Below are 7,796 nucleotides of genomic sequence, written 5' to 3' on the forward strand. Positions count from 1 at the left end.
CGAGCAACGCTTGCAAATCATTGAATTTTATTACCAAAATCAGTGTTCGGTTCGAAATGTGTTTATCGACAAATTTTGTTCAGCGATGAGGCTCATTTCTGGTTGAATGGCTACGTAAATAAGCAAAATTGCCGCATTTGGGGTGAAGAGCAACCAGAAGCCGTTCAAGAACTGCCCATGCATCCCGAAAAATGCACTGTTTGGTGTGGTTTGTACGCTGGTGGAATCATTGGACCGTATTTTTTCAAAGATGCTGTTGGACGCAACGTTACGGTGAATGGCGATCGCTATCGTTCGATGCTAACAAACTTTTTGTTGCCAAAAATGGAAGAACTGAACTTGGTTGACATGTGGTTTCAACAAGATGGCGCTACATGCCACACAGCTCGCGATTCTATGGCCATTTTGAGGGAAAACTTCGGACAACAATTCATCTCAAGAAATGGACCCGTAAGTTGGCCACCAAGATCATGCGATTTAACGCCTTTAGACTATTTTTTGTGGGGCTACGTCAAGTCTAAAGTCTACAGAAATAAGCCAGCAACTATTCCAGCTTTGGAAGACAACATTTCCGAAGAAATTCGGGCTATTCCGGCCGAAATGCTCGAAAAAGTTGCCCAAAATTGGACTTTCCGAATGGACCACCTAAGACGCAGCCGCGGTCAACATTTAAATGAAATTATCTTCAAAAAGTAAATGTCATGAACCAATCTAACGTTTCAAATAAAGAACCGATGAGATTTTGCAAATTTTATGCGTTTTTTTTTTAAAAAAGTTATCAAGCTCTTAAAAAAATCACCCTTTAGATCTGCAAGAACAAGTGACTATTCGTGTTTATAGAACGAACAAATTGAGCGTGTCGGAGGTGAAGGAAATGTGGAATATTGCCAAAATATTCCACACTTTCCAAACGAGGGAGAGCTGCATATCTTTTTGCGAAGAGGAGAGTCTCATTCCTAAAGGAAGGACTTGCAAGGTGCATAGACTGCCGACAGTGCTCTCCGTGATGGGAAATAGCACCGTTGGTACGTTTAGGTGCCGAAAAGGATCTTGCCGAACGCGTTCGGCGATGTCTCGATCCATGGGCACCTAGTTGGAAAACGTGAGAATACCTTTGCCACAAGTTTTTTATCTAATGTTTTGCTACACATCGCACTGGTCTCACGAGGAAGTTAGGAAAAACAGCATTGTCAGGGAACCTATATTATCTAGCGCTACCATATGTGACTGGCATAACTACGGTCGCGAAGCGGTAGTTTTATACAAAGTGGAACATCAGGAGGCGGTAGGTAAAATTGGTGGCCCTGGCAAAAAAGTGCAAATTGATGAAAGCAAATTCGGGAAGAGGAAATTTAATAAAGGTAAGCTTAAAAATATACAATATTAGGTAATTACTTATATGTTTTTCTCATTTTAGGCAGGGGTGTGGAAGGTCACTGGCTGTTGGGGATGGTTGAGGATGGGAGCGACGACCTGCGGCTGGAGGTATGCCCAGGAAATGTTAGGTCTGCGCAGGTGCTCATACCCCTGATTAAGAAGCATGTTGCGCCAGGAACTATAATAAGCACGGATTGCTGCAGGGCGTACGATGGTTTGGCGAATCACGGGTATGAGCACCGAAAAGTAAATCATAGCGATCCGGACAATCCATTTGTGGCTGCAGATGGAACACATACGCAGCGTATAGAATCCCAGTGGCGTGTAATTAAAAGGTTTTTTGCGAGGGACAATCATAATAATTCCGAAAACTTCGCGAATTTAATTGTTGAGTATGTTTGGCGGAAAAATGTGGCCAACAAACACGAAAATCCTTTTGTAAAGTTATTAGAGGCAATAAAATTTATATACAAGCCTTAATACACGTTTGTTTTATTAAATTAATATAATTTCTTTATATTTTATGTTTTGTATTCTCTTATTTGGGGTATAATCTGTTTACTTTATTTCTTTTAGTTATTTTGCACTCAAAAAAGTGTTCTACGCGAAAAAAGTTTGATACACCCGGTGTTGGACCGACCAGACTTATTTTTTTTTTGAAGCGCGGCCGAAGGAGGCCCACGTAAAAAGTAGTTCTACGCGAAGAAGTAGCAATGTCATAGAGGGTATGTTAGTTAGGTTAGGTTACAAATGATGCCGATAAGGTAACACTGATTGTTTGACAGTTTGTAATTCATTTGTTATTCTAAAATAATAATAATTCAACAATAATTGAAATGTATATTTAAAGCAATTTTTGCACTATAGTATATAAAATAAATGTGTGCAAATGAATACGTGATGTATTAGTGTATATAAAATTGAAAAATATAAGTGTAAAATTAATTGTACTCGTATATATCGAAAATATGTAAATAAAATATTGCAAATTTTCAATTTTAAACGCGAATAATTCGGAAACTATAAGCTTCCTGCGGCTATAACCATATATATCCTTGATCAGGATAATCTCCTCTATCCGACCATATCCTTTTTATCCTTGATATCCTGGGACGGTATACTAAATTCTTCCCAGTAACTCTTTATGTCATCGACTGTGGTATCCGCAGCAAGTCTTGAGATAAAAATTTACTCTTTCGCAGTATTACAACTAAACTTTTATTACCTGCCTAAAGACTTTAAATATTTCAGTCGTTACTATCAAGTATCAGGTATACAATCCAAGATCATGCCTGTCAGTACAAGTTGGGCAATCCCATCACATAGCCAGCAAGAAACAAAGCGTTCCGACTCACTTTTCACAGTACAATTCGGGAAAGTGCAAGTCATTTTGACAAAAAACAATATTAAATAATAAAATAGCAAAAGTAAAAAGAGAAATGACAAAAATATTTATAAGAATAATTGGTTATCAAAGATCGCAACCAATCAAGTGAACAGTTTGAGATTCACTGTGACGCAAAAAGAACTCGCAAACAGCTGTGAACAAAGATGGAAAACGAATAAAAACGCGGAAGAAATTTAAGTAAGCAATACAAATTAGCACCAGCAATTGCACTGTTAAAAATGTAGCAACAAAAACAAAATGAAAATGACTAGGCAAAGTAAATTAAAATTAGCCAACACACAATTAAAGTAAATTTCAATTGCTTCAATAGTTCAATAGATGAACCAATTTTTGACTAAATCAAGTCGTATGTTATAAACAGTTCAATATTGACTTTTAAAGCTTGAAGCGAGTCTGGTTGATTGCTAAAGACCAATGACCCGATCTCACCGCACTGCATGACAGTAACGGTTTCACCAGATTCATTTCGAAAGAAGTACGGACCGATGATTCCACCAGTAAATTTAGGTGAATGTAATGATTGTTCATGAATAATTTGTAGATTTTCCTCGCACCAGAATCCCCGCGCCACTCAAATGAAAGTGAGGTTCGTTGGAGAAGATGCTTTTGTTAAGAAAATCGTTATCGTTTTCAAGGTGTTCCTTGGTAAAATCAGCCATGAACCTAATTGGTTTTACACCTTAAAGTATTTCCCTGGCTTTGATTTTTGTAAGTTGCAAAAGTATGAAATATTCAGTTGCAGCCGAACTTAGCCCTTCCTTATTTGTTTTGATAATAAAGTCAGCCTGATATTAAAAATTATCCAATTTTTTCGGTCAAAAGTCAACTGAAGGTACTTGAGTTCACATCTTCGGTACGTAGAGGCGTGAATAGTTTTGGTACGAATTGGAAAATTTCTCGTCAGAAGATGGCATATTTTAAAGGATATTACATTAGTGCAAAGTTTTTTCCCGTTCTATTAATTTGTTCTTCATTTGTGTACTGTTAGGTGAAGCAGTCAAGTGGAATTTAAAATTTTGTTTTACTTGTAGTATGCACTGTGACATGACAATATGAAAAGAATATGATCAGTCAGGTCCTGAGATTTCACATAAAAGTGGGCCCATCGTCTAATTTTGCGAAGGGCTCCAATAAAGCCATCTAATACCATCTCTGGTGCAAAACTTTAACATGGTAAGAATAAATAATAGAAATAATCTACCGATGACAGTCTTTGCTAGATACAATATTACCGACAGAATATACTCCGAAAAGGTATTCAAAGTTTCACTGTGTAGTACTGAATGAAATTACTCTTTCTTCGAGGAGTACCTTCGTAGTCAGACAACTCGAAAATTGCAATGGAATCGGAGCTGATACAGTGAGAACACGAACCAAACTGTCAGTGCCCATAGACATGAGATATATGCTATTTGCTGATGTTCAGATATGAGTGAAAGTGAAAAAGTTGATGAGGGAATGAATTGTCATTCATAAGTAGCAATAGTCAAGAGGCACTTCAGGTAATATTGTCTCTTGAAATCGAATCAACAATAATATGCGTATGCACAGAAAATAATATTTTACTACCATTGATTTTAATTAAAGAGCTAGTCGATTTTATCGCGAAATAAGCTGCAGCAACCAGTCGGATAGAGCCAAAATCGTTATTGGCAATGTGCCAACACTTTATGAGAGGAGCGACAGGAAGAGGAAAGAGCCAGTTGAAGTCGCCACAGACAATAAGTGCCCGGGCTTCGACAGATGAGGCATTTCTAAGAGAGTTCAATAAAAAACGGTTCAAGAAACCAATCGTATGCACAGAAACAAACTAAAGCAGCTTATAGGTTTTTTATAGGTCATTGTTGCCTACCCCTTGGTTATCGATCAAATTAATCCGTTGAGAATACATATTACAACCATTAACGCAGAAACTTTTCTAAGCCTCATTTATTCGACTATGCTGTGAGAGGACATAATAGAACATAGGTCGCAGTGCATTCCTCAATTTTTAATCTATTCACTTAATGCAATTACTCCCCAATTCCCCTCAGACCCAATTTACGTATACAATGATTTCCGATTTTCTAATTGACTTTAAGCCGTTTATGTTTGTCAAAGTATGCGATATTTTAATGAAATTAAGTGGATTTGCTAACCATAATATGGCTTAGCGCTCAATGTGGAGTAGGTCTACACCTTGCTTTAAGCCACATGTCCCTGATATAATGACTTCCGACTATTTGGTCAAATAACGATTATATTGAGGACGAGCATTGGAAGCAAATAAATTTTCTCAAGCTCATATAAAATTACAAAAATTCTATAATTTCTTAAAAATATATTCTTGTAAAGATATATGTATAACTTTGATTTAAATTGTATATTGAGAATCGTTATTTGAAAGTGTATTTTCTATAGTAATGAAACATTGTAAAATGAATGCATCGGGAGAAAACTGGCAAAAAATTTCAAGCAAGAGTGGAATTTCCTAAAATCCATGAAAAAAAAAAAAACAAATTCTTATACAACCAAATAGATTTGACATTTTAAGTGATGATGATGATACTGTGTTAAACGTTGGTGAGAACGTGTCAGTGAACGAAAGTGAAGTGTTGAGCCACCGCCGTTAATCATATCTGGGGTTTATAACATAAGCAAAATGATAAACTCTATTTCAAGTATAATTGCCAAAAAAGATTTTAGACATAAATCGCTAAGTGATGGACAAATTAGAGTTATGATAAATAATATTGAATCATACAGAAAAGTTGTTAAGCATTTAAGCAGTTTTAAGGAGTATTTTCACACATATCAACCCAAACAGGAGCATAAGTTATGGGTTACCTAAATTAACCGTGCGATTCTGTACTGTGATACTGTCTCAAGTCTCTAAATTTGAAATTTTGAGTTAGAGACAATTTTTGAGACTTGAGACGATTTTGCTATTCTGTAGGTGACAGTCACAAAATTCATTTCATTATTCAGAGATGTTTTTGCACTTGAATGAAAAAAATTATGTCCATAACCAATATTAAATTTTCTATAACATAGTCAAAAAAACATCATCTTATATATAAAAATTAATCGCAAAATGTGTTGGTAAGCGCATAACTCAAAACCGCCTAGACCAATTTTGCCAATTCTTTTTTTTAAATGTTCGTTGAGGCTCAAGGCTGGTTTTTACGGCAAGAAAAATTTGAAAAATTGCCGGAAACCCCCTAAAACAGCCCTTTTCTTTTTTTCCATACAAACGAATGAATGTTTGTTTATTAGTAACGCTAAGGGAACGACTGAACCAATTTTGATGAAATTTTCAGAGAATGTTCCGTATGCATCGGGGAAGGTTTAGAAATAAAAAAATCTGTATGCTTTTTGTGAGGAAAAGTCGGAAAATTGGACAATTCCAAAAAGTTAATTTTTTCCATACAAAATTTTGTTTTAAATTTTTTTATTTTGTTTTTCAATTATTTGAATCGTTCAAATTTGTCGTTTGTTTCAAAAATTTTTGAACATTATTCAGTGAAAATGTTATGTGTGTTGCACACAAAGTGATCGAGTACTCCCAGAATGCGATGACATACGTGCGGTATTAAACGTCGCGGTCAATCAGAAAGCGATCGTCTGGTGTTGTTAGATGCTAGATGTACTCTGTTGTGTTGCAAAAGAGAGGTTTGCCGCACGCAAAATCCTGTATTATACTAAGTGATGAAAATCAGTATTCCACTTCGGTTTGTATGTCTGACAATAAATGCACGAAGGAGTATCCACGTGCTTTTCTTTAGGAAACACAAACTAGAAATGATGAATATCCACTCTATCGGCGTCGCTCACCAGACGACAATGACAGAACATTCAGCATTCAACTTAGAAGAGTGAATATCGAAGTTAACAACGCACGGATCGTAGTATATTCACCATTGTTGTCTAATTCCCATTCAAAACTCATATCAATGTTGATTATTGCAGTTTGGTGTAATCGATAAAATGCATTTGTAATTACGTCACCAAAGGAAGCAGCATGGCGGTTATTGGTCTTGAAAGATACGGTCAATACGTAAACTGCAATAAGGCGCTTTGTAGGATGTTTATTTTTGCAATTCATGAACGTTTTCCGACTGTTGTGAGTCTCGTATTTAATTTGGAGAATGGCCAAAAAGTGTATTTCAACCCAGAGAACACATTACAGCAAGTGGAAACACCGCCAGCAACAAAATTGACTTTGACAATTATACATGGAATGCATCGTCCAAGATATTTTACATCGTATTCGCTAAGAATTGGAAATGTGTCAATTCCGGTTCATACTTCCGGTGGTTTGATATCAATTCCATCTGCCGTTTATCGATTCACAAAACATGAACTCATCACGAATGTTTATCCGAACATTAGCCAAATTATCGTAACTAGAATTCCTTAAGTGCACGCGCAATGTTAGCTGCCAAAAATACCGATATTGTTGACTTAAACTGGAACATTCAAAGTCAATTTCCTAGAGACTTGCGCTCATACAAATCGATCGATCGTCTTGATAATGAAGACGACGCCGTGAATTATCCTGTAGAACTTTTAAATTCTTTGGAGAGGCTTGGTATGCCACCGCATCATTTGCGTCTCAAAGTTGGATCTGTAGTTATTGTGTATCGCAATCTGCAAGCGCCGAAACTGTGTAATGGAACCTGACTGATTGTGACGCACCTATCGAATACAAGGGGGCAGAATGCTTGATTCTACGAATTCGAATAAATTTGGAACTGCTATGTTTTTCACACGGCCAAAAATACGTGGCGTGCTCACGAGTTGGAACATTTCTCTGTACATTTACGCGCCGGAACAGAAACCAAAAAATTTTGTTTATTAAGCTACGTTACGTTGAAAAAAAAAATGATAAATTTAGCATTCTCTTCATTTCAAAACACATAATTTCACGCAGAACAACGGCTGCGGGGTCAGCTAGTTATCAATAAAAAGTAAAAGTATATGTTGACTTTGCTTCGGAATTTATATAAAATTGATTTATTTTTAACCTTTT

The 7,796-nt window shown here is 36.3% G+C and overlaps 1 pseudogene; it reads left to right on the forward strand.

Moving 5' to 3' along the window:
* The first annotated feature begins 810 nt into the window (after positions 1 to 810).
* On the forward strand, positions 811 to 1,857 carry LOC125776193 (uncharacterized; annotated as a pseudogene).
* Positions 1,858 to 7,796: the final 5,939 nt, after the last annotated feature.

This window comes from Bactrocera dorsalis, chromosome 2 (genome assembly GCF_023373825.1).
Source record: "Bactrocera dorsalis isolate Fly_Bdor chromosome 2, ASM2337382v1, whole genome shotgun sequence".
NCBI classification, from domain to species: domain Eukaryota; kingdom Metazoa; phylum Arthropoda; class Insecta; order Diptera; family Tephritidae; genus Bactrocera; species Bactrocera dorsalis.